Source organism: Pipistrellus kuhlii, unplaced genomic scaffold (assembly GCF_014108245.1).
Source record: "Pipistrellus kuhlii isolate mPipKuh1 unplaced genomic scaffold, mPipKuh1.p scaffold_m20_p_6, whole genome shotgun sequence".
Classification (NCBI taxonomy): domain Eukaryota; kingdom Metazoa; phylum Chordata; class Mammalia; order Chiroptera; family Vespertilionidae; genus Pipistrellus; species Pipistrellus kuhlii.
Genome location: NW_023425562.1, coordinates 31,718,939 through 31,745,818, shown reverse-complemented (window position 1 = coordinate 31,745,818; position 26,880 = coordinate 31,718,939). Strand labels below are relative to the sequence as shown.

The 26,880-nt window shown below is 44.5% G+C and overlaps 1 protein-coding gene and 1 long non-coding RNA gene across 14 annotated transcripts in view; one reads left to right on the top strand and one right to left on the bottom strand.

Moving 5' to 3' along the window:
* The window catches only part of DLGAP1 (DLG associated protein 1), a 572,027-nt gene that overhangs the window by 49,240 nt on the left and 495,907 nt on the right, over window positions 1-26,880 (bottom strand). The window lies entirely within an intron of this gene.
* LOC118707734 lies at window positions 347-18,233 on the top strand. Of its 2 annotated transcripts, XR_006740243.1 has the most exons (4): window positions 347-1,115; window positions 4,279-4,569; window positions 17,198-17,393; window positions 18,010-18,231. It is a non-coding gene; the product is annotated as an uncharacterized LOC118707734 (long non-coding RNA). The 2 variants fall into 2 exon arrangements; XR_004984377.2 differs by having other exon boundaries at window positions 354-1,115; window positions 17,198-18,233.

The following is a 26,880-nucleotide window of genomic DNA, read 5'->3' as shown; positions in this document are numbered from 1 at the left end:
ATCAAAAACTGCCAGGAAACTGCTCCTGGCAAAATCCTTTGTGCCCTGCAGGAACCTGTCAAAGGTTTGGAGAATGAATGAATTTGGAGTGGTCAACAGGGTGTATCAAGTGACAACTTTAAAAAACACTGCAAAAAAAGGGAGAACTTACACACACACACACACACACACACACACACAAATACACATGGAAAAAGTCACTCCCGTGTTTCAAAATATTTGCAGCATAGCATGTACCGGCCACCCAAACCGTGGCGGTCAGTGGCCGCTGCCCTGCCGGCGTCACGGTGAGAAGGCAGAGGGCTGAGGCGTGGGGGGCGCGGGCTTCCCCTAGCCTTCTCTCCAGGTTAGTTTTGGCTCAAGGGACGTAGCTATGAGAACGATTTCCACTCAAGTCATCCTCCACGGAAACCACAAAGCCTAGCTAACCTTTTCTCCATGGAAGCAGAAAAAAAAAGCACGCTTGTGTGAGCGTGTAGGGGGAGGAGAGGGCATGTGGACAGAGAGGGAGGGGCGGTGTAATAACTCTTGTAGTCGTAAGACTTGCCAGTTGGTAGTTACTAGTATTCCAGACACTTCCTAATGCCAGACAAATGCCCCAAGCCCGGGCATGTCTGGCTCAGAGATCTGTTCAGCTGATAGCAGCCGTTTCTTGTGGGGAGAACAGACCTTTCAGGGAGCAGGGCTCTGAGGCTGATCAAACACAACATTGTTCTCAGAAGGGAGAATGGAAAGGTTTGTTTCAGTCACTTTTTTTTTTTTTTTTTTAAGGCTCTCAAGTTGTTTTAACAAGTTGCTACAAAACGTGGGCTTCCTGAGGTGAGCCTGTTGCTCACAGTGCCTGTACTGTACCAAAATCCAGAGAGGGAGGGATCAGAAAGTTAGTCATTAAAAAAAAAAAAAAAAAAAAAAGGGAAAAAAGAGCCCCAGGCACAAGGCGTAGCCACTCCTCTGTTGCAACCACAATCAAACAAGGCTCAGGCAGTCCTCGCAGCTGCTCTCCGAATGTCAGCGCCTGCCGTCAACACAGCTTGAAAGCCACCCGGCTGGAGGACTTTGTGCTGTACCTTTCTCGCCCACATTTTCCCCAAGCACTCTCGGGAACCTGGCAACAGGTAACGTGGCAACCTTGGCTTTGTAAAATGGCAAGTGGCATCATTTCAGAGAGAGAGAAAAAAAGGATGTTTTGCAAGTCAGCTGTGTCTCCCGCACCAACCCCACCCCAACCGCCACCCCCTTCCCTCCCAACCAAAAGTCTGAGAAAACAAAGTACTTTGGGACTGGCACCCGTACTCTCTAGTGTCCCCTGGTGGCCAAGCCTGGGACATCCCTGATGTTGCATGACATCTCCAGCTCTCCTCTGAGGTAAGTCACGCAGTAGAAAGGGGTGGACATCTTTGCAGGACTTGTCTTCCAAAAAAACATGAAGAGTGGAAGTCAAGACTCAGAATGTCTTGCTTTTTAATTTATTGCCTTAACAAAAATTTCTCGCTGCAAGGTAAGATCTCTGGGTTGATGTTGCAGAATTAAATTTTTTTTTATTTTATTGATTTCAGAGAGAGAGAGAGAGAGAGAGAGAGAGAGAGAGAGAGAGAGAGACATCCATGATGAATCATTGATAGGCTGCCTCCTCCATGCCCACACTGGGGATCAAACCTGCAATCCGGCATGTGCCCTGACTGGGAATCAAAACATGACTTCCTGGTTCACTCAACCACTGAGCCATGCTAGCCAGGCCTTTTTTTTTTTTTTTTTTTTTTTTTTTTTTTATTTTTTTTAAGCAGTAGCCAGTGTAACATTTTTTTGTTAAGATGGAAAGTTGAAAAGCAAGAACTGCTGTAGCCATTTGGTTTGATGGATGGCAGTGAGGATTCCTGCTGGGTGAGGCACACATTTTCCATTTTTATCCAAATTTGTATGTCGACTGCAGAAAGCCTTTCTCTCTGGCAGAAGCATTTGTAATTCACTTGGCTGGCTTCCCCATTTGTCTATTCGCAAGGATTACTTCGGATTTCCAGACTGTAGGCCCAGCCTCCCAGAGAGCAGGCCTCGCAGCCTCACCGTAGTTCTTTTATCTCTGTGTGGGGCAAACACCCACAAAAATGCCCAGGGTGCTGCTGCTTTCCACCAGTCCCCTCCCGCAGGTCCTCCTTCCTCTGCAAGGCTCCGATTTGGAGGCTGGACCACAGCTGTGAGTTACTGGTGGTTCCGGCCAGTTGCAAGGGCAGCCGTTCTTTCTCCCTCTCTGGAAATGTTAACTGGAAACTAAGAAAGAGGCTCAGATCAAAGGAACCGTTCTCTTCAAAAGTTCCATTAATTAACTAAATTAAAGGAAGTTAAACGCTGTTTGGAGGAAAGTCGTTTTAGAAGGCCCAGATCCACGGGCCCAGGCCTCAAACTTGTAATGTGGACTTTTAATGAAGTTTGGCAACAAGTTAAATAGTATTAGAAATTGAGGGTTACCATATGCAAAACCAGTTGTTGCCTGAAATCCGTCATTTCAAAGGAACATCTTGAAAGTAGACATTTGGCTAGAATTGCATACTGAAGATGAAGAACCCAGGGCTCTGAGTAAGAATCATTTGCCCAGGAGCTAGGGTGAGTCACAGCCTCTGAGAGCGAGGCACGCATGTTGAAGTCAGGATGTTGAGAACACGGGGCTTACTAATCTGCAAGGCAGGGCTGTTGCTTCCAGTAGTCTCTTTCACGGCTCATTTTCCCGGCCTTCCCAACAGGTGCTATTGAGTCATCCAGGCGCACAAGTGACTGCGCTGGCAGTAGCATCTGCTGGGATTGAATTTCCATTTGTTCCATTACTGGATGAAGTGATTTCTACCACTGAATCAGATATGTCACTTCCTCTAGGCTTTAGGGATTCCCCCCCCCCCCCCCCCATGTTTGTAACACGATGTGTCTTTCAGAGTTTGTCACAGCAAGGTCTGCAGGCCTTCCTGGGTTGAATGGACTGTTTACAGGAGGGGAAGATCCAGGGCCCAAGGTCAGGGTTACCGAATTATGTAAGGTTTCCTGTTTGGGCAGCTGGTGTACCAACTCCTCAGGTGAGAGTAGACCAAGTTTTGTTGAGAGACAGCATGCCTAGGAGGATGGGGTAAGGAGAGTGCCGGAGCAGGGAAGGACGTTTTTCTTTTAAGCTTCTCATCAACAAGCTTTCATTCTTCTCAGATGTCACTTCTCAGAAATACTCTCCCATATTCTCTTATGTGAATTTCCCCCCACCCCGTGAGAGAAAGGAGTTAACTAAGGATGTAAGAGTTGTCTGTTTTAGACAACATAGTGAAGCATCCATCTTATTAATATATAAAAACTGCTGTTTGAAATTATAACCCTGCTATTTTGGCTTCTATAAATGCTTGCTTGCTTAAATAATAAGGAAAATAAGACTACTCCCACTTCAGAGAGGCCATTAAACCTTCCCCAGACGAAGTTATCAGTGCTGGCACCAGGCCAGGCCTTTAGTTGAGGTCTCAAGGCCCCAGCACATACGACTCTTTAAGAATTTACAAAAGGGGCCAGAAACACCCCATATTTGGGAGACAAAGAAGGTAAAAACATATAAATAGGGAAAGTTCCTCCATGTTGGGGCCCCGAATTTGAGAGACATTTTCCTCTGGGCCTGCGCTTAGTAATAATAATAATAATAATAATAAATGAAACTCCATCTCTCTAAAGCACATGTGTCAAACACAAGGCCCGCGGGCCAAATCCGTCCCGCCAGGCCTTGCAATGTGGCCCGCACCGCGCTGTCATCACTGCACTCCGCTGCATTTCCATCACAATGACAGTTTATGACTGTTCAGTAAACCATTCGGCCCGCGATTTAGGCTGGATTTTAGATTTTGGCCCCTTCTCTGATTGAGTTCGACACCCCTACTCTAAAGGTTGCTTTGTTCGTCTCCGGTTTTCTGTAACATTAATGGTTCCCTGACGTAACAATAGTAATACCATGTGTGGGAAATACCTGTTACAAGAAGGAATGAATAGGAATGCAAAGAGACTTCTTGGCAAGAAGAAAAAGTGACCAACATGGAGGTCACCAGGACTCAAGTAAAGTGAACACTCACCAAAGCTGTTCTCAGTGATCTTGGATGTTGCAATATAACCTCCTGTCACCAATGCCCACTTCTCTTTTGCCATTGGCCAAATGCAATTGTGGCTGGCCAGTCTTTGACATGGAGTTAGTATGGGAAAAATCAATCTATTATCAGCGGAATGGGTTATCCACCTAATTTTCTCTATCCTCTCTGGTTGGCTTTGTAGGCACTGAGCAGATGGCTATATGAGGGGTCCCTGATGCTAACTGCCCACTCCAGCGCCCTTCTCCTCAGTTCCTTTCACTTTTCATTATTCTGTGACTTATTCTGTGCTCTTTCTGCTTGCACAAGATGAGCATCTGAGAGCCAGGGAACTTTCTTTGCCTTTGGTCTTTTTTCTTGAGAATTTCTACTACCTGCACAATGGGACCTGGAGCCTGGGATACAAGAAAAAACCTGGAGTGGAATCATATAGATGAACAGGACTCTCCTGCCATGTACAATAGCTGTGTGTCTAGTAAACAAAATAGAACTCAAGTGTACCTGCTCCGAGGCTATATGGGGTAGCGGTTGGTTCTAGATGCGAACAAGGCATTGAGCATATGTTGCCAACCTGTCTCCCGCGAGAAGGTGAGATAGACAAGCAGACAGAGTGACCTGTGTACACTCCAGGGTAGGTCATATCGAATGAGAGTCCAGCTAGGCTAAGTCCAAACTAAAGCTTCAGGCTGGATTTATCTGTAACCCCTGCTCCCTAGCAAGCTCTCCGGGCTTTGAAAAGAAGGCAGGCCTAAGCCAGCCCCCTGCTGCTGCCCTGTGGACAGAGGGCGGGGAGGGAGGGCTGGACCTGGAACAGAAGTTTTTGCACAAGGCAAACTCAACTCCCCAAACCTGGGAAAACAGGATGTGAGGGGAAGTAAAGAAGAAAGAAAATGCATCCACCATTCCTTCCTGTTGGTTTCAGCCTGATGAGGAATAATTACCTGGGTCTGGAGAGCTGGGCTGTGGGAGGCCACAGGAGGCCCTGGTCTGGGCAGTCAGGCAGTTAATTATTCATCCTACTCCTTTCCTCTTTCCTCCCTGGAACCCATCTTTTCAAAGTTAAAACAGGAAAAAACTCTCTGGGTTAGCCTGTGGGAAACTGTTTGCTCAGCCCTTTACTGCCTCTCAAGCAACAGAATCAGCACTTTGAAATGACACCTCGTTATCCAACTGTGTCAGCGACCGATGGCACAGATCCGGAGAAGAACCTGACCAGGTGCGCGTGGGGCTCTCTGTCCGCATCACGAGGTCAGTCCGCGCACGATCACAGTGTGAGGGCAAAGGGCCACTTACAGGCTGCACTGAAAATTCCCCTTTACAGCTGGGCTTTTATCATTTGCCAAAAATTAAATAAAAATAACCCAGGACACTGGTGTGGCCAGCACTAAAGTTTGTATCGATTCACTCTGCCTACCTCCCACCATCATCCTCATCCCCTGAATTTAATAAACCAGTTGTCTCCACAGTCCCAATTCCCCACGCCATAAGGAAGCTGGAGAGTTTGGTTGTCCCTGTTCTCCAGGGTGGAGTCTGGTTGGAACTGGGTTCTTCCCATCTAAGCCTCTTAAGATCACCTTTGAACGTTTGTGAGAGCAGTGTCTGAGTCCCAAGGCATTACCAGATATCTTTGGGTCTGATGTGCTTGAATTTCAGAACTTCTGGGGCTGTAGAAAGCTAATATACATGACACACCAGGAGGGTCTGGGGGAGCACCCCTTAATTGCCTACTCTAAGTCCACGGTCGCCAATGGGTGGTCCATGGACCACTGGTGGTTCGTGAGGTCCGAAAGGTTGGTGACGGCTGGTTTAAGGAAACCTTTGGAGCAGCGGTCGCCAATTGCCAACTGGTGTCTGCAGGAGGCAGGAGGACATTCACGCTGCAAGTAGCTCCAGGGTGAGGTTTGGGGCAATGGCTTTCAGAAGTGCAGGTGAAGGAATAATGTCTGCCTAGCCCTTCAGATGCCTTGGAGCAGTTCCCTCCCAGGGCTTCCTTCAGAGGCAGCTCTGGGCCTGGATGGAGCCCTGTCCCAGCCAAGCCCACACAGAGGGTAGCAGATGGTACCGGACTTGGCATTGTGGGTGGGCAAGGTTTCTATAGCTTTAAGGAAAAGAGGGATCTAAGATCAGATCTTACAATCCTTCTCACTTGCCTCTCTTTCCTTGATCTCATTGGAGTTTTGGATGTTTATTGGTTTATCACTATCAGAAACATCCACTATGGTTTTTGTTATAATGGTAATAGAGCACTGGCAGGGGATTTTAACTGGCCTCTTCCCACAAGGTGGACCCCTCTGTATACAAATTAGAGAGTGGGGGTAGTGTGATGTGTCCTTATAAACACTTCATATTTGCAAGGTTGTGTGGGTGTGTTTTAACACATCCTTTCCATCAATCTCTTCCTCATTCTTATTCCCTATCCTCAAGCTATAGTCTGACTTGACAGCGCAGTCCATAAACCAGCATTCTTTCCTTGGCCTTGGCCACTGTAATTTGCGGTGACAGGAGGGTGGCCCATGCACTAATCTGACGGAGCTCAGGACACTCCCCTAGAAGTTTATGTGCAGTGGCACTCTTCATTCATTAACGCGTTACCTAGTACACACAGTGTGAAAGTCACTTTCAAAACACACCTACAGCCCGAATTAAAGAATCAACTGATGGGCTTACCATGATATGTTAGTGAACATGCAGATATAAATCCATTGAGCGCTAGCAATTTTTATTTCCTAAAGCAAGCCAGGCACTGTCTCCTGGTATGGGTGGCATTCTACTTTCCAAAAGGAACCATAGAATGGCAATACAATGTGATTATGTTGGATTTTTGCTGCCAGAGGTGAAAGATTTTAAGGCTCACCTCTTTGAAAAAGAAATCGCTGCAAATGTACCAAGTCAGCCTATGCTCGAATATCCTGTGTTGCATGCTTGGGGCTGAGGTTGGAAATTTATGCTCATGGTTTGGGGCTGGGTCATGATTGTGATTTACACAGTTCCTAACCGTGGCTGTGCCAGGACTGCTTAAGTGCAGGAATGCGGAAAGACTAGACTAGGAATCAACAGGAACCGCCGGTGGAGGGTGGGGAACTGGGTCAGCAGGAAGGGGAGCAGGGATGGCCGCTGCTCAAAGGTCCAGCCTGTTGGCCGTTGCCGATAACCTTGTCAGGTCTCCAGATACAGGCAAGTCTTGTCACCCCGCAGCACCTGGCTGAGAAGTAATAAAAAACAGTTGCCTTATCTTCTGAGGAGGGAATGAAGCCAGCCGCAGCCCGCGGTAATTAGAGCACACTGAGATGGCTTGCCATTTACCAAAAAAGGGCGAGGGAGGGAGAAAAAAAGGAAAGAGGCTTAACGCAGGAAAACTGTGTTTGTCCCACACTCTCTCTCTCTGGATTTAAAAAAAAAAAAAAAAAGTGAACAAAACAGTCAGAAGTTTTGCAGGGAGTGAGAAAAACAGCCCGGCCGGCTGCCCTCTCCCCGGGGGGACCGGGCTGCTGACAGCTCAGCCTCACGTGACGGTCTAGAGAAGAAGCTCAGGCTGATGAAAATCCAAGAAAGCAGCTTAGGAGCTTTCCTTCTAAATGTAAATGACGGACGCTGAGCTTTGCTAAGCGGGGAAGGAAGTCACAGCCCCACCGGGTGACTCATTCCGGGCCGAGAGTTCAGGCGGCGGGAGAAAAAGTTTTTGCCAAAGCAGCAACAAATCTGCTTTAAATACTAGCGCAGTAAGGAAATTCCTCTCTCTGGGCTGAATGCCGTCCGCACAAAAGAGCTCCTGTTGACATCTCATTTACAATCTCCCCCAGGACACAGACAAGACCATTTCAATAACGCCGGCTCAGAAACACCCATTGTTCCAAATCTTCTACCAGCGATGGGCTACCAGCACTCCCTATTGTTTTGTAAAAGAAAGGATTTAGAAGGAGCAGGATGGGCACTGTGGAGGCTCTGAACAGAGGAAGGGGAAAAAACTCCCTTTGACCCAGTGCTGTCGGAGGGCGTGCGTGAAGTATAAAGTTAATGGATTTCCATTTTTATATAAGGAGTGCATAAGCACTGTCTGTTACGTCCCTGCAACAAGTGATTGGGGGTTCCAAATCTGATGCCAATACTGTGTGCTAGGAAGCCAACTCCTGCCAGCATGCTAGTAAACCAAAAGCCAAAATACCCACCCTATACTCAGCCTCCCAAAAGCCCCAGAGCAGGCAGAGCTCGGTCCCAGGTGAGTCTTTGATCTGGGCTGTTTCTCGGGATTTATAGCTTTCCTGTCCCTCCCAAGGAGAATTTTCAGTCTTGACCTTAGAGCCCACACCTGTCCATAAGGATTTCGTCCTTCCCATCTCCACCAGTTTGTTTCCTCTGGTAGACAAGCTTGAACACTTCCTGGAGTTATATAATGTAGTTTTTAGGTGACCCCCCCCCCCTCCCCAAATTGCCACAAATTAAGGGATACATTTGTGTTTACCAAAAATGGGCATTTCTCAAATGCTCAGTGTCTTTGACCTCCTAATAGATCTTTTGGTTAATGTTCCCCATCTCGGCAAATGACCCCTTTGTCCAGAATTTAAGCCAAAATTCTGAGCAGTATCTCTACTTTCTTTGGTTCTTTCTCTCCTAGCTCTTAAATCCCTCTGGGATCATTCCGCATGCTTCTATCCACCTTTCTGCTTCCTTAAGTCCTATTATCTCCCCGCTGGAGGATCACAGAGACTTCCTAACTCCAAGTTTCTCAAACTGCTAGTTGTGACTTATTAGTGGGTCCTGGAATAATTGAGGTGCACCATTCGAAGAGTGAAATAGATGCACCTCACAAAGAATTGTTCTGTAAAGCGTGTTTCAGTGTGTGTGTGTGTGTGTGTGTGTGTCCAGAAGTGTGTGCATTCTGTTGTTTGTCTGTCAAAATGTTTTGAGCGATACTTTCCTAATTGGTCTCCCTGGGTCTGTCTTGTCCTGCTTCCACACGGTTGTACACACTTAAAGCAGGAGTTGGAGATACGAAACAGACCCTGTCACTCTCTAGCTGACAGATCTACCCTCAGGGTAAAGTCTCAAATCTAAGGCTTCAGAGATTCTGAATAACTTGCTTCCTGTTCACCTTCCTGGTCTCAGAACTCTACATCTTCCTGCCCACTTTTACTTTTAGCTCCCCGGCCTTTGCAAATGGAGTAAGTTCTTTCTTCCTCTTTCTCCTTCAAGTATCAGCTTAGGTGTCCCCTCTTCCAGGCAGACTTCTGGATTGTCCTTCCAAATGCCTCTACTGGACCTCATTAGAATACTGCACTTTTATTTGACGGAGCACGTACTACATGGCAATTATCTTCTCAATTCCCTACTAGACTTGAAGCTCCAAATGAGCCTTCAGTAAATGTTTGTTGGGTAAGTGTTGTGCAGTGAGTGGTCCACAGTTTACACAGTTTTCATTTCCTTTCTCTCTATAAATTTGAATAACCATCATACAGTATCTTATCTCTATTTCTCTAAGCGTTTGTTTTTATTATCATACACCTCAGTATCTCCTGGTCACTTGCTTTTTCAAACACAACCTAATCAATTTTAAAATTTGCTGAACTGTTAGAAATCAAAATAATACAATTATGGAGAAAGCGGTTGGACTTTGGTCCCTCACTCTCTCTGAATCTCAGGTCATCCGCGTGCAAAGGGGACCGAACTCAGTGATTTCTAAACTCTCCTCCAGTCTGCCACTCTGAACCCCTGGCTTGAGCTTTCTACTTTTCAGGACCAGAAAGGCTAACTGATATTTCCCAAGGTTACACAGTTTTTCAGTGGCAGGATATTCTTAGCCTTTCTATAGATTTTTAACTACACGCTGCAAACAAAAACACACACATAACTTTTCCCAGAAACTAGCAGTGCCACTAAATTTGTGGAAAAAACAATCACAAAATTAAATAAAAGGGAACTTAAAAAAAAAACCAAAAAAAAACAAACAAACCGCCGAAACTGGTTTGGCTCAGTGGATAGAGCTTTGCCTGTGGACTAAAAGGTCCCAGGTTCGATTCTGGTCAAGGGCATGTACCTTGGTTGCGGGCACATTCCCAGTGGGGGATGTGCAGGAAGCAGCTGATCGATGTTTCTCTCTCATTGATGTTTCTAACTCTGTCCCTCTCCCTCTCTGTAAAAAAACAATAAAATATATTAAAAAACAAACAAACAAACAAACAAAAAACCACAACCAACACCCAGAATGGATTCCTGCCTAGGCAGGTCCTAACACTTTTCAAAACAATTTTGCTATTTTCTGTTATTAAATGAGGAGATGTTCAGATTTTCTTCTTAGAATTGGAAGTAAAAAATTAGAGTTTGGTACATCCTGACCCCTGGTAGTGGGGAGGCACAGTGGGCAGGCACAACCTTCCTGAAGGTGCCAACAGAAACTTCCACACACCTCTCTGAGAGCTGAGGCCCTGGTGCCTTGGCCTGGAACCACAGTGAAGCTGTGCCTCACCAAGAAGAGACTTGGCCTCAGTTCATGTAACCTTCCCCTCCCACTCTTCCTCTGCCAGAAGTCAGGCCCTGCTTTTACTCATTTACTATGTTACAGAGTTTGGGTTTGGATGACCTGCTCTGTAAAGCAGAAAGTCACCCACCTTTGGGAGAAAAAACCCTAAAACAGTGATATTACTTTTATTTCTCCTAATGTAAGATGTGGTATGTTGCACCCTGTAACTTAAGCCAGTGTTTAATTTGTTGCTTTTATCTCCTCTAAAAAAGACCAGAAGTAGTTTGCCTTTGATAGACACAAAATTTGACAGAAAATTATAAGAAGAAATGGACTTTGAAGTGCATTCTTATGAAGAAAAGAGAAAGTCGCTTACTACTGTGGCTCCATATAAAACTACTATGCATATGAGGACCAACTCTGACATCAAATAGCTATAGTCCAGTGTTGGGCTTATAGGTGACTTTTGTTTTATTCTATAAGCTTCTCTGATTTTTCCAATTAGAAAAATGAACACATATTACCCACTGTAATCATAAAAAGGTACAAACATTAGAATAAAAATTAGACATACTATTAGGTCTTCAATGCTATGACAATTGACTCAATTTTATTTTTACCATATATTTTGCTGTATATTTGTCTCTACTTAACATTTGTATGTATATATTAGATGCCTGGTGCAAGAAATTTGTGCACGGGCGGGGGTGTCCCACAGCCTGGCCTGCACCCTCTCAAATATGGGACCCCTTGGGGGTTGTCCAACTGCTGGTTTAGGCCCTATCCCTGTGCAGACATCCCTCTCGCAATCCACGACCACTCACCTGCCTGCCTGCTTTGCCCCCAATGGCTTTTCCTTTCAGGCCTGGTTGCCCCCAACTGCCCTCCTGTGCCAGCCTGAACTGCTCTTCTCTGCCGGTCTGACTGCCCCTAACCCCCTGCCAGCCTGATCTCGCCCCTAACTGTCTCTGCCTCGGCCCCCACCACCATGGCTTTGTCCAGAAGGAATTTGGACATTCGGAACATGGCCTGTTGACTTGGCCTAATTAGCATATTACCCTTTTATTAGTATAGACTTAGTATAGATTAGTGTGAGAGGAAGGGAGAGGGAGGGAGAGAGAGAAATATTGATGAGAGAGAGACATAGATTGGCTGTCTTCTGCACACCCCTTTCTTGGGATTGAACCTGCAACCTGGGCATATGCCCAGTTAGGGAATCTTAACTGGCAGCCTCTCATTAGCATGTGACGATGCTCAGCCAACTGAACCACACCAGCCAGGGCTAACTTTGTTTTTGAAGAAAATTTTATGATTGCCTAATTAAAAAAAAAAAAGAATAATGAAAAGCTTTTCATATTGTCTGATGTTTCACTCTTCAACCCTTAAGGAACACGAACCCATAAGACACAGACAAACACTGGCACCTAACTCTTCCACCACGTGGCTGCAGCCTATTTCATTTGCCTCTTCTGACATTTTCACACCTAATGACTTATCCTTTTGAGAATGCCATCCTTTCCATGCCTTTATGCCTGTGGGACCCGTTGTTTGTTTTCTGATAACCTCCCTGCTTGCCAACAGGAGGACCCCCAAGCTGTCGACTTTTCCACGCAGCCATGACTTTGGGGAGAGGGGAGAACCTCCCTAGATTTGGAGCCTGAGTCTTCATTGGTCTGGAGGACGAAGGGACGAGAAGGGAAGTCTGGTGGGAATTACCTCCCATTTACAGTGACACAGTCTGGGACATCCCTCTCTTCCTCAGGACATTGTCATCAGCAAGAGATCCTCGGAGCTGTGGGGCTGCCACACGTCTGGGGACCACAAGGAGCATTTGCCTGACAAGACAAACCCACACTGATCTTCACGGGTGAAAAGATGGCAGGAGCTGGGTTTGATACATTCATTGGCTGCCCTTCCGATGGCTTGCTATTTTTTTTTTTTTTTAAATAAATGCCTCTACCAGTTAAGTCACTTTGGCTTTTTAATGTATATTTTAATTAATTTTTTAGAGAGAGAGAGAAACATGGATTGGTTGCAACCTGGGCATATGCCCTGATTGGGAATTGAACTTGGTGACCTTTTGGTGCACAGGATGACACTCAATCAACAGAGCCGCACTGGCCAGGACACTTTGATGTTATTTTTTAAATGTTGTTTATTTGCTTACTTATTTGTTTGTCCAGGCCCGTGGTCAGCAAACTGCAGCTCTCGAGCCACATGTGGTTCTTTGGCCTTTTGAGTGTGGTTCTTCCACAAAATACCATGGCTTGGGCGAGTCTATTTTAAAGAAGTGGTGCTAGAAGAATTTTTAAGTTTAAAAAATTTGGCTCTCAAAAGAAATTTCAATTGTTGTACTGTTGATATTTGGCTCTGTTGACTAATGCGTTTGCCGACCACTGGTCTAGGCACCTATGTGATGTCTTTCTATATACTAAGTGTCCTTCTTTGCTTGGAAAACTGTTCATTCATCAAGATTCACTTAATTTGGTTCCATTAGCACCTCCTACATATGTTTATTACAGAATTCATCACACCTGGCTTGTTCTGGTCTTGTTTATTCCAGTACTCACAGTGACCAGAGGTAGAGTTTTGTTCCCGATTCTATGTGCTTGTTGGATTGAACAATTCTCTACGGCAGATTCTACCACACATGTGGTGATTTTCAACTGCCGTGCTGCAAGAGTTTTAAAACATGCGATACCTGACTATTTAGTCAGGGCCCTGACCTCTTTTCCCTTAAAGTTGTCAATAAAACAGTGACAACAGCCAACACAACAATAGCCATCCGGTGGGAATGATTAAAAATTATACTTTTTCGGGGGTCAGATTGGCAAAAATATAACATATTTTTGGTGTGCTGCAGAATTTTAGTAATTCATTTATGTGGGCCGTGAGATGAACAAGGTTGAAAATGGCTGACCCAGGAGAATGAAAGGGTCTGGGGAAACTGGGACCTAGCGAGTGGGGAAGAGCAGGGTTCCCGGCCGCACACCGCCGGTTGCCTATGGCAGGACAGACTGGAGACGTGTGACCTCCGCACCGCTGGGCCAGGGCTGCCTCTGAACACCGAGGAGGGAGGCCGTGGGAGAGCCCCTTGTAAACTCCGTGCAACTGTGACAGCAGGACCCACGCCAGCAGCAGCAGTGCTGGCTGTTTCTGCTTCCAGAGCCAGTGGAGTCCCTTTTCCAAACCACAATTCTTCCTGGAGCAGCATCAGTTGACTTGGCCTTTGGCTGATACTGAGTTGGGACTCTGGGGGTACTACAAACTATTTCCCAAAATTTGCATAAAATTGCAAATTTGGGCTACACGGGAGGGGGAAAGAAGCTGTAAAAATTAATTGAACCAAAGGGGATGGTCTCTAATCAAATTGCCAACTCCCCCCTCCCAACTGCCCCTCAAAACACTCATAATATTTGACATGAAAGTAATCAGTTGACAAATAGCTGCATTAAAAATCCAATTCTTCCAATACTGCTGCTAAGTAGATTTCAAAAGCCACTGGAGTCTTAATGGAACTGGAAGAGGAGACAGAACATATTATAATTGTTAAGTGGCGCATAAGCAGAACTGACAGTTTTAGGGGTTTGGAGAAAATGGGTAGGAAACGGGGACTGGAAGGTGTCATGTTAGCACAGTAGGTGCCTGTTTTCAGAGCTCTCTGTTTGCTTGAACAGAAGCTTACTCCTCAATCTGGGAATGGTGGGGAGATGGGACCAGGGGGAGGAAAGACGGGTCATAGGTGAACAATCTCTTGAGGATTGGCCTTGGAAATTCCACGGGAGGAGAGAAAAAAGACTCAAGGAGATCTTGGCAGGTGGGAGGAGGTTGGAGCAGAGATAGCAAGTCTGGGCAATAGAAAAAGGAGGCAAAGGGGAAGGGGAAGCCAAGAAAACATTTTTCAATGCTTTGTCTGAGGCAGAAGCAGCCCTGAGCACAGCTGTGAGGAGGTCACACGTCTCCAGTCTTGCTATCGGCAATCGGAGATTTGCCGCCACCCTGCTCTTCCCCACTTGCTCAGTCCTAATTTTCCCAGATCACTTTCATTCCCTTAGGTATTTGCTCTTTGAAAAGTAAAAATATAGCAAGTCTGACAAAGGAATGCACTGAGGGGTGGGGGTGAGGATTGCATATTTAAAAGAATTCTTGGAAACATTCCTTTCTTTCAAAGTACGAAGCATGTATTTTAAAAGGCAGTCTCTGTAAAGTCTGCCTTAATTCCAGGGAGCGTCTGAAACAGGGAATTTCTGATATTGCTGATAGACCTATAGTTATAGCAAACACATTTCCATGGCTCTCCAAATTATAATTAAGACTAGGAAGGGAAGAACTGACTTAAAACAACAACAACCCAGTTTATTGATTTTGAGAGAGAGAGAGGAAGGGAGAAGGAGAGCGAGACATCTGTGTGAGAGGGTAACATGGATGGGCTGTCTCCTGGTTTCAGGGGATCCAGCCTGTAGCCCAGGCATGTGCCCTTGACCCGGAATTGAACCAGCACCTTTTAATGCATGGGATGACGCCCAACCAACTGAGCCACACCAGCCAGGGCAGAGCTGAATTTTACACTTTATCTGTTACAGGCCTGGAATTGTACTCAGTGTTTTTTTACATGTGTATGCTCTTCATTCCATTTTACAGATACGGAGCTGAAAGTCAAGTTCAGAGGCTGGTACCCTGCCTGTAGCAGATGGCAATGATCAAAGGCGATTGCAGCAATATCTTCCATATGACATGTTCTTGTAGAATAGGGGCCAGCCACCTTTTCTATCAAGAGCCATACATATTTTAGACTCTGTGAACCAGGCCATCTGTGTCCCAAACACTTAGCTCAGCCACTGCGGCAGAGACGTATATAAATGAGCAGGCTGGCCGTCTCGAAGAGGTGAGCCAGACTTCACAGGAGAGCAGTTTGCTAAGCCTGCTCTAGAATGTCGCTACTTCTTGTCAAGAGGTGGAGTCTAATTCTCCTCTCCTTGAACTCGGGGAAATGTGTGATTTGCCTGGGACCAAGAGAGTGTGAAGGAAGCGACACTGCATGACGTCTGAGGCTAAAAAGGTGATGCAATGTCTACCATACTCCCTGCCTGGAGCCCTGAGCCACCACAGAAGCAGTCCAGTTGTCCTGAGGCCCCATGCTGTAAGCAAGCCCTGCTAGCCATGTGCAAAGACAGAGAAGCACTGAGGCTATAAGAAGAGGAGAGATGCTCTCTGTGTGTGTGTGTGTTTAAACTGTGCTAAAATATACAGAACAAAATTTATCGTGTTAACTATTTTAAAATGTACAGTTCAATAAGTACAGTTACACTATTGTGCAGTCAATCTCCAGGCAAATCACACAAATCTGACTCCAGCCTCTTGCATTACATTCTCCGTTCTGTCTCATGAATTGAATGACTCTAGGTCCCTTGTGTGGGTGTCCTGTTTGTGACTGGCTCATTGCACTTAGTGTGAGTGTGTGTGTGTGTGTGTGTGTGTGTGTGTGTGTGTGTGTTTCTACGTTTATGTATCTAAAGCCCGTGTTGGTTAGTGAACAAAGGTTTGTCAAGGAAAAATGTCAGAGCTTCCAGGTCCTGTAAGTCACCAGGGCCGCATGTCCCAGGAAGGACCTTGCACTCACTCTCACAATGACAAGTCACCGCGTCCTGCCTCGAAAGGGCTTTGAAGGAAAAGGGAACTCATGAATCAAGAGGAAGATAAGGCTGTTTGATTTGTTTCAACTTGTGGGCTGTTTGACTTCCCTCTCAGAGCCGTGCCTCGAGAATGAAATCATTTGCTCTCACATGGCCCTCGCAAAGGGCATCCAACACAAACACTCGCTGTCTGCTTCTTTATTTCCTCTGTGTCCAGGGTGTGCCCTGACTTGGTGGGATTCCTGTGACTGGCTGTGAATTATGTATCGAGCCAAAAATCCTCCAGGGAATCAGCTAACATGCTCCTGCTTGCTTACGCAGACGAAGACGGAGCCTTTGGGAGTTTTCCTTGACCCTCTCTGCCTTCCCTTGTGCCTAACCTGAGACCAAAAGGCCGAGGTCACACTTTATTTTTTCTTTAAATATATTTTTATTGATTCCAGAGAGGGAGCAGGATAGAGAAACAGAAACATCAGTGATGAGTGGTCTCTGAATCTGTGCCCCATCTATAATGGCATGCTAACTGCACTTCTGTGACAGAGCTGTTGAAAGGTTAAGTGAAATAATGCATGTCCCGGTCCTAGCACAGGACCCAGATGAAAGGAAATGCTTAGTGATATTATTACTAATTGTCATTAATTGCAGTTAGCATTATTAACTGAAATTCATGGCTATTATTTACACCATCTTTGATATTCACCGTCTCCTATTTCCAGGCTTTATATATAGAGGAATAGATAGAGATAGATATATAGATATATGGGATCCAATAACACATTTAACCCATGTTAAGTTCTGCTAATAACATCTCTTGCTGAAGTTCTTCAAGGCTCTGTGGACAGGGTAAGTCCCCCCTCCCAGGAGAGCCTTTCTCTGTGCTGCCCAGCTGATGGGACTTTTCCCGGCAGTAGGAGGCATGGCCCGACCTCAGCCAGGATGCTCTCCTTCCCCCTGGCTGCCTGCATTCCCTGGCCTGGCTGGTCAGACCTGGTACTTTTCCTCTGCCTCCTGGGCAGCCTCCATGTCACCCAGACAGCTGCTGCCACATCCCATCGCTCCAGCAGCGGAAGTAAGGCGCATTTTGGACCTTTCTGGGTGAGTGACAGCATTTGCGATGAGCTGAGTAAAATGCCAGCACTGAGGGAAAACCAGACTTCCCCCAGGCGCCTCTGCTCCACCTTTCTCGTGACATAGAGAACGAGCCTGACCGACGTTAGGCCCTGCCTTCTGGTCTGACAGCCCCTTTGGGAGACAGTGGGTGCTGGTGACGTGGTGTGAACTGTCCCTTTGCGAGGGTGGCTGTGAGACACCCTGCCCCTGAGTGAGCCTGCATGCAACTGGCCGCTTTGTCCTTGGCTGTGCCACCGAGCATGCCAGCGCCCTGTGCACATCCAGGGGGATCTGTTCCAGGGGCGGAGGAGGTATTATTCCAGGTCACCCATGGGTGCTGCAGGGATTTTCCTCAGCCACCACATGACGACTGAATGAAAGCATTCCAGGAAACCAGAAGGGCTGCTTGGGCCTCTGGAATGTCAGCGGAAACTGCTTGGCAAGGCTGCCGGCCCTTTTCTGCTGTGTCATTTTCTCTGAGCTGTGCTCCCTTTGTGGCCACAGGCTCACTTCCCGCCAAGTCCCACAGACTTTAACCTTTACCTTCCTTACAAGGCAGCGCCTATTTTTTCCTCTCCCCAGAAACTTTAATTTTTTAAGATTTAAGATGTCCCCAAAGGTCATGCTAAAGACTATTTGCAAGAACAGGGGAAACTCACAGATGAAGAATACCCACTCCCTTTTATAATAATTCAAATGTATTCTGTTTAACTAACAGGAGGGACAGGATGTATCGCATCTGGTTTAGGCCATATGCACCCAAGGGTACCAGTTATGGACTCAATGTTTGTGTCCCCACAAAATCCATATGGTAAAGCCCCAACTCCCAGTGTGATGGTGTTTGAAGATGGAGCCTTTGGGAGGGGAGTAGGTTCAGATGAGGTCATGAGGGTGGTGGCCCATGATGGGATTAGTGGCCTTATGAGAAGAGACACCAGATCTCTCTGTCTCTTTCTCCCCATGTAGAAAGGCCCAGTGAGAACATAGACAAAGACAAAAGCTCTCACCAGACATCCAACCTGCTGGCACTTGGACTTCCCAGCCTCCAGAATTGTGAGAAGTAAATGTCTGTTTTTTAAGCCACCCAGTCGCTGGTATTTTGTTACAGCAGCTCAAGCAGACCAGGCAATACCTCAGGAGCAAAAGAAACTAAACTCCAAGAAATAGAACACAAAGACCCAGGCAGCTGTCACTGGGTACTCCTCCTCCCTGCCCTGAAAGACAAAGTAATGATTTCCCACAGAAGCTTCCAGAAGCAGAGCCTAGCCACTACACACTGAATATGCAAAAAGGAAAATCTAAGGCTGTGAGCCCTTGACTCTGTCAGTGCCTGCCTCACAGAGCCTGGTCCTCTCCCTCAGTGGGTTTCATGGCAGCGATTTCTACCTCCTGCTTGCTAAAAGACATAGCTTTTCATTCTCCTCACTCACAGCAATCCACATGTAACCTGCGAGGGCACTGACCAGGTGTTACTACACTGTAAGGGCCACGCCTTGGCTTATGAGCTTTTCAAAAAGATAAGGTATCTGAGTCTTGGAAAAGAGTCACTGTCATTAAGCCATGAATAAATCTGCAAAATCAAAACTAATACAAATTTAATTAAATGCTGTTATAAACTAACATTATGTCAGATCACTTACTGTTAAACTATGAACAAAGTTCCATTACATTTTTACTTTATTTTATTTTTAAGTATATCTTTATTGACTTCAGAGAGGAAGGGAGAGGAAAAGAGATAGAAACATCAATGATGGAGAGAGAATCATTGATTGGTTGCCTACTGCACACCCCCTACTGGGGATCAAGCCTGCAACCTGGGCATGTGCCCTAACCAAGAATAGAACCTGAGACCTCTTGGTTCATGGATTGATGCTCAACCACTGAGCCACTCCTGACAAGCTAAAAATATTTTGTGAATTAAAAAAAATTTTTTTTTTCCATTTTGTGAGGGATTCCTATATAGGTATGATTACCAAGTAATCAACAGCTATCAAACTGAATAAATTTTGCATACGTAAATTTAATTCTAGACAAAAATGATAAAAAAATCTTTCAAAATATTTGCAAAAAACTTATTCATTTAGTGGGGATGTGGATCACTATAATATGCTGGAAATGATATAGGGTGGATTTTCTATAGGAAGCAGAGCCCAGGGCCTTGGATGTTCCTAAATCACATGATTATCTCCCCCCCCCACCCGAGCCTCCCTTCAATGCAGGATGAGGACATCACACACAGAGGAAATGATTTGCCCAAAGTGAGTCAACAAGTACAGAGGTGAAACTCAGAACCTCACCTCCATGGCACAGTGCTGCTTCTGTTCAGAGTCTCAGGGAACTGTCTCCACTAGTACCTACATCCCTTTCTCAGATCACCTAGACCCATGGTTGGCAAACTGTGGTTCTCGAGCCACATGCAGCTCTTTGGCCCCTTGAGTATGGCTCTTCCACAAAATACCACAGCCAGGGTGAGTCTATTTTGAAGAAGTGGCATTAGAAGAAGTTTAAGTTTAAAAAAACTTGGCACTCAAATTTCAATCATTGTACTGTTGATATTTGGCTCTGTTGACTAATGAGTTTGCCTACCACTGACCCAGACCAGTGGCCCTTGCTGTAGACACACATTCTGGAGTAAGTTCACTTATTTGTGCTCCATTGTAATTATCCACAACTCACCAGCCATTCCCTCACCCAATCTTGTGAGACTGTGCCAGAAAGCATTTGGTCCTATATATAAACCTGGAGATTTCATTATGTGCCATTTTCTTTAGACAGTTGATGGCAAACCGAAGTAAGGCTACCTTTAGTCTTATCAGGAAACATAGGTACTGTAGACTGTAAAGGAGGGTAGTACAGTAGTTAATTACAAGGGTTAAACTCAGTCTTGAGTTTGGAATTCTATGACCTTGAGCTAGGAATTTCTCCATCCTTTGGTTTCCTCCTTTATAAATAAGGTGAAAATAAGAATCCCTCATGAGTTGCTGTGAGGTTTTGAGTGAATGTATGTACTTTGCTTGCTATAGTTATAAACATAAGAGCTCATCAAATGTTAGCTCATGGTATTATTACTAACTATCAATAGTATAGGTCTTTGTCCAGGACCTACAAGGTACACCTAAGACAGAGGCTGGTGGAAATACGAAAGTTATAGCCCCTATAGAGGTGCATATGGCAATATGTGGTAGCCTGGGTCTCCGAGAGGCTGTGTGGAACAGACCTCCTGACAGCCACATAGTATAAATTATGTTTAACCACTGAGATTTGGGAGTTGTTTGTTGTTGTAGCAAACCTTAACCTAATTAATGTAGCTTTTGACCTAGCAACTGCACTTCAGAGATTATTCTTGAAGACATACTGGATAAAATGAGATGTTTACAGAATCATTTAGTAAAGCATTGCTTGAAACAGCAAAATATTGAGAACAATCTAAAAGTGTGGCAAAGAGGAAATTGGGTAAGTGATTTGTGATATATCCATATAATGGAATACTATGTAGTTATAAAACATAACCAGGAAAGGGAAATGTGGAGATAGTACCAAGACATTGTTAAGCAGAAAAACAAACAAACCCAAGTTGTACAATGTTGTATACAGTGAACTATCCTTGGTGTAACAAAGGGGAAAACACATATTCATAATGCTTAAATATGCCACAAATATGTATCTATATAGAAAAAAGAAAATTGATAATGTTGAGTTAAGGGAAGTGGAAACTGGGCATGGAGTCAATGCATTTTTTCTCCTGTATTTTGATTTTTGAACTATGTCAATATTTTTCTTATTAAAAAATAAAATAGATACTAAAAATAAAACCATTTGCTCGCTATCTATTACCCATAGAAACCTTGATAACGTATCTCCATTCTCACTTCATGTCTGAGAAGTGAGAATGGAGATACTTCATTTTTTCCCTTTGTGCTCAATGTAATCCGATTCCCGCAGGTGACAAGTAAGGTTTTCCTCCCTCCGTCTTTGAGCTGGCTTTGTCCACCCTAGTGGGATGCACCTCCCTCCCTCTTAGCCTTCTGAATGTCTTTCAAGACCTAGACATCTTCCCTGAGGCATCTCTGTGGTCCACCGAGGCAGAGTTTCTCTAGAATCTAGACTGACTTCTGTGGCCACATAGCTCCTTTTATTCACTCCTACTGTTGAATTTTTATCATATTAAATTTTAATTCTCTCTTTGCATAAATGCTGCCTCTTCTGGATAGTAGGACTAGGTCGGGTTCATCTTCCTATCCCCATGGCCTGGTATAGGGCATGGCATAGTGTAGGCATTTAATAACTTTATCCATTAATTTCTCTTTTAAAAAAATATATTTTATTGATTTTTTTACATAGCGGAAGAGAGAGGGATAGAGAGATAGAAACATCGATGAGAGAGAATCATTGACCAGCCTCCTCTTGCACACCCCCTACAGGGGATGTGCCCGCAACCAAGGTACATGCCCTTGACCGGAATCGAACCTGGGACCTTTCAGTCTGCAGGCTGATGCTCTATCCACTGAGCCAAACCGGTTTCGGCCCATTAATTTTTCTTAAAAAATAGATTACTAACAATGAAGTAATAAAATGTTATGTTTGGAAACAGAGTTAAAACTGTTGCATATGCCTGGCTGATGTGGGTCAGTGGTTGAGCACCGACTCATAAACTAAGAAGTGCCAGGTTTGATTCCAGGTCTGGGCATATACCTAATTGAGGGCTTAATCCCCAGTAGGGGATATGCAGGAAGCAGCTGATCAATGTCTCTTTTTCATGGATGTTTCTATGTCTCTATCCTTCTCCCTTACCCTCTCTCTAACAATAAGAAAATACATTAAAAAAGCAAAAACAAAAATCCTATTGCAGAAAGTTATGCTACACAACAATAGGACCAATTACAGTGGGCTGATGTGGTGAGATCATGTGCTAATCATTCCCCCAAGCATTGTTTAGGAGTGGTGACCCTTGGATTTAAATATGTAGACTATAGTTGTATAGATACATATTTATTTATATCAGCAAAATTACTACAGTGTTTTTTCCAACATATGGCCTACTCACAAAAATTAATTAAAAATAATAGTGAATTTATAACAAAGAAACCTGTTAATATAATTATAAGCAAATCTTGGTTAAAAGCATTTTAAAATTAACTGGGTGTTAATTTTCACATATGACATACAGACCAGAAATTTTGTCTGTTAAATTTGAAGTCAGTTAAATCAAGGTCTGAAAACTTGAGGGTTTACTGTGTTTCCTCACAGGCAATGGTTCAACCAACCTTAATCTCAACAGAGTTGTATCTGTTTTCACCTAAGGATGCATGTTGGTTAAAACTAGGAAATATCTAAAACTCCACAAAAATTTCTCCAAAACATTTCAGATCCACTGTGGGGAAGCATGGGACTTGGTAGGAAGGCCTGTAAGGAGGAATCTCAGAAGGTCAGGGCCCTCTGGGGGACTTTGCCAAAAGTGGCCAGCCCCTGTCTTGACTTTTCCAAACAAGTCTGACCCCCTTGGTGTTTTATTAAAATCTTTACGTTTAGACTTCAAAATGTCCTCGTTTGAAAGACATTAAAGATACAGGTACTTTCTCAAGGATGCTTACTCTGCTGATTGTATCGAGAGATTAATTTTAGTTCAAGCTGTTGTAACAATAAAGGCCTAAGGAGGTAGGCAATTGGGGCTCTTTACTCCTAAAGCAAACTAGCCCCTTAGCTTCTCTTTCACAGAAACACGTGTCAGAGTAATCATTCATTCATAGTTTAGGGTCTGCTGGACAGCCCTCGCAATCTACAAAGCTTTTGGACTGGTATTTGATTTTACATTTCATTGATAATATTATTGTAAAAGTGCTTTGGTTTTTTTCCTCAGTGAAACCAAACAAAAGTCATAATGTATGTCCTTCCAAATTAAAGCAGTCATGGCTTCAACAAAACTATGGTATATGTTGCTGTGGCGATGTTTAAATCTGTAAGCATCTTAGTGGAACATGAAATACACACAGGATTAACATGAAGTCGATTTTATAGTTCATTTTCCTGGATAATTTAAAAGAGTATGATTTCCTGGTTCATACTTCAAATCACAGCAGTAAGTGATTTCAGCAGTTGTCTAGATTATGGTGTGTCCTAAAATTAACATTAAGATCAGACTATCATTTTATTTTATTTATTTACTAGAGGCCTGGTGCACAGATTCATGCACTGGCGGGGTCCCTCAGCCTGGCCTGTGGGGATGGAACTGAAACTGGCTCTCTGACATTCCCCAAGGGGTTTTGGATTGCAAGAGGGTGGCTCTTGGTTGATGCACCTCAGAATCGGGCTCCCTCCTCTCTCATTGTGGGCGTGTCACCCAAGAACTGCAGCTGCCAAGTCACCACAGCTGCCAAGTCACTGCAGCTCAGCAGCTCCTGAGTTGAGTGTCTGACCCCTGGTGGTCACTGCACAGCATAGCTACCGGTTGAACAGTTGAATGGTTGGGCGGTCGCTTAGGCTTTTATATATATAGATTTATTTCTGCTTTCAGACTACCATTTTAGATTGAAAATGATTAAGCTTCTTAGGCAGCTTAATCAGTTCACTTTTCTTTTAAAGTAAGAACTTTGTTTACATTGAAAACTTCCAGTAGATTGCTAAAAATAATAAAAACAAACATATAGACATTACACTCTTAAAAAACAAACAAACAAAAAAATAAATCAGTGATTCCACAGGCAAATTTTCCTTTACAGCTTGCCTTTGATTTATAAATTTCTATTTCCTGCCCCAGGGAGGGTAGTGAAAGCTAGGTTATGGTGCTTTAGCTGCAAACTGTCTTCTGAGTTATGCTAATTTGTTACTAGGTACTCAAGGCTGCTTAGTTAGCACAAACTATTCGTTTTTGGCTACAGGAAGCTGCTCTCTGGATATCTGTGGTTGTTGTCACTTTAGTTCTCTTTCAAAAACTTCCATATTCTTGATCAGTGTTGACAAATGGCACACTCAGTGAATTTATAATCAACCTCATAAAAAACATGATTAATATTTTTTCAATATATTTTATTGATTTTTTACAGAGAGGAAGGGAGAGAGATAGAGAGCTAGAAATGCCGATGAGAGAGGAACATCGACCAGCTGCCTCTTGCACACTCCATACCAGGGATGTGCCTGCAACCAACGTACATGCCCCTGACCGGAATCGAACCTGGGACCCTTCAGTCCGCAGACCGATGCTCTACCACTGAGCCAAACCGGTTTCAGCTAAAATATGATTAATATTGATAAAATCAGTCTTTATCTAACACTTTGTTGGATCAGCCTGAAAACCTTTCCTCTTCTCCTCACTAACACCGGCCCCCCCCCCCCCCCCCCCCAACACACACCCCAGGACTGGAAGAGCAGGTGAGGGAACATTCCATCTGTTGGAAACACTCCTAGTTTGGGTTGTGATTGACTCCTGGCACTGTTCACCTGGGAGACTGCTCCTGGATACACATCTATGTCATGGTTCCCAGCGAGGTGATCAGGAACTCTATTCCCTCTAAGTTCTTTCCAAGTTGAGAAGCAACCGCTTATGTTGCTTGTTTGCCTATGGCTTTGCCCCAAGTGAAACTGGCTTCAGTGGTGCTATGATATAACCCTAGAGGAATGATCATTTGTTTGCCAGACCTTTGGACGCTGAAAAAAGGAGCGATGCAGGGAAGTCAGCAGAGAATGAGGAAAGGTAAAGAAGAGAACAAGAGCCTTGCCTGGTTTGGCTCAGTGGAAGGAGCATCGGCCTGTGGGCTGAGGGGTCCCAGGTTGGATTCAGGCCAAGGGCACATGCTGGGGTTGCAGGCTCGACCCCTCCAGTAGGGGGCGTGCAGGAGGTAGCTGATCAATGATTCTCTCTAATCATTGATGTTTCTGACTATCTCTCTCTCTTCCTCTCTGAAATCAATAAAAATATATTAAAAAAAAAGAAGAAGAAAACAAGAGCTTATTGAGCACTTGCTGTATGCTGTTTACTGTGTTAAATCAGCTTGTTTAGCCTTAAGAAATAGAGTTCTCCATTTTATTGGTGAGGGCACCAAGGCAAATAGTGGTTACTTGCCAAACTAATGGTTGGCTTTCTGTTGCCTGATGGGCCTCCAACCCCAATTCCATGCCTTCTATTGCACGTGTAGAAACAGAGGAGGGCAGCTGGGATACAGGAGGAGGAGAGGGAAGGGAGGAAGGAAAAAAAGAAAAACTAAAACAAAACAAAAAGAAGAAAAAAAGTGAGAGAGCTCTGAAATGCTGCCAATAGTTATTCCAGGTCAGTTCTATCTGAGTTGAGGGTCATCCTAAACAAGACCACAAACTACGCATACCTTGTGTCTGGGTCACATTGCCCCATCTTTGCTATTTCGGGAGGGTCCTAGTTTTAAGAAGCTATTTGGTAAATTCTCAACTTAATTCTCATCCCTCAGAGACATTGCTAGGTAATAGGAACATTTTGCCAAAAGTATAATGACAATTTTCTGCAAAATACATTTGAGAAGGGAACACTTATTTGCTTAGTAGGATGATCCAGCTTCCAGGTTAGCCTTGTAAGCAGAAAGTCTGTTTGTTTGTTTGTTTTTTTAATTGCAGAGACAACTCTATCCAGTCTTGTTTTCAGTTTCTACAATATTGCATTTTTAGATTTCTGACCCTCCTTCACATTTCACTCAGGGTTTTGGAATGGGGAGGAATTCCTTCCCTATCTGTAGCCATCTGGCTTGAAGGCGTGTAAGGAGGTTTTGCTTTAATTTCAATAGTAAATAGTGGAAACTTCATTCCAAATTTATTACTAGCAATAGGCCCATCAGCTATCTATTTGTTAATGGGTTTGCCACAGTCTAACTTGACAAACGAACACATAGCTTTGCTTAAAAAGTAGAAAGACAGTGACAAAAATAAAATTCACCTGGGGAGGAAATGACATCAATACATTTAGAATACTTTTAAAATATGAAAACCATTTTGGGTTGCTATAGACTGAATGTTTGTGTTTGCCAAAATTAATATGTTGACATTGTAACCTCTATGGCGATGGTATTAAGAGGTGGGGCTTCGGGGAGGTGAATAGGCCTTAAGGATAAAGCCTTCATGAGTGAAATCAGTGTCCTTATAAAAGGGACCCCAGAGAGCTCCTGTCCACCTTCCACATGTGAGGCACAGCAAGAAGCCAGTAGTCTGCAACCCAGAAGAGGGTCTTCACCAGGCATCAGTTCTGCTATTGATCAAATCTTAAAAAACTTCCAGCCTCTCACTATTGTGAGAAATAAATGTATGGCAATTTGTTAGAGCAGCCTAAATCCTCCCCATAGTTGAGGGATTTGTTGCAGTTCTGGGGTCTGAGGGCAGTGAGGACATCAAAAACACCACCTTGGATGTGACAACAGTCCCAAGTCCCCTGCTTTGATGGCTCATGGACCATGATCAGGGAGAAATGAGACACTTAAAGATCTAAATGAAGTGGAGTGACAAGCAGATAAAGAAAGACAGAAGCTTCCCATGCCATGGGAGCTTTTGTTTATGAAATCACAGCTGTTCAGAGAGGTTTTACTGTTGACACTCACCCGTTCACCTCTAGTGCTCACTGGAACCCCCAGCGTCCCCA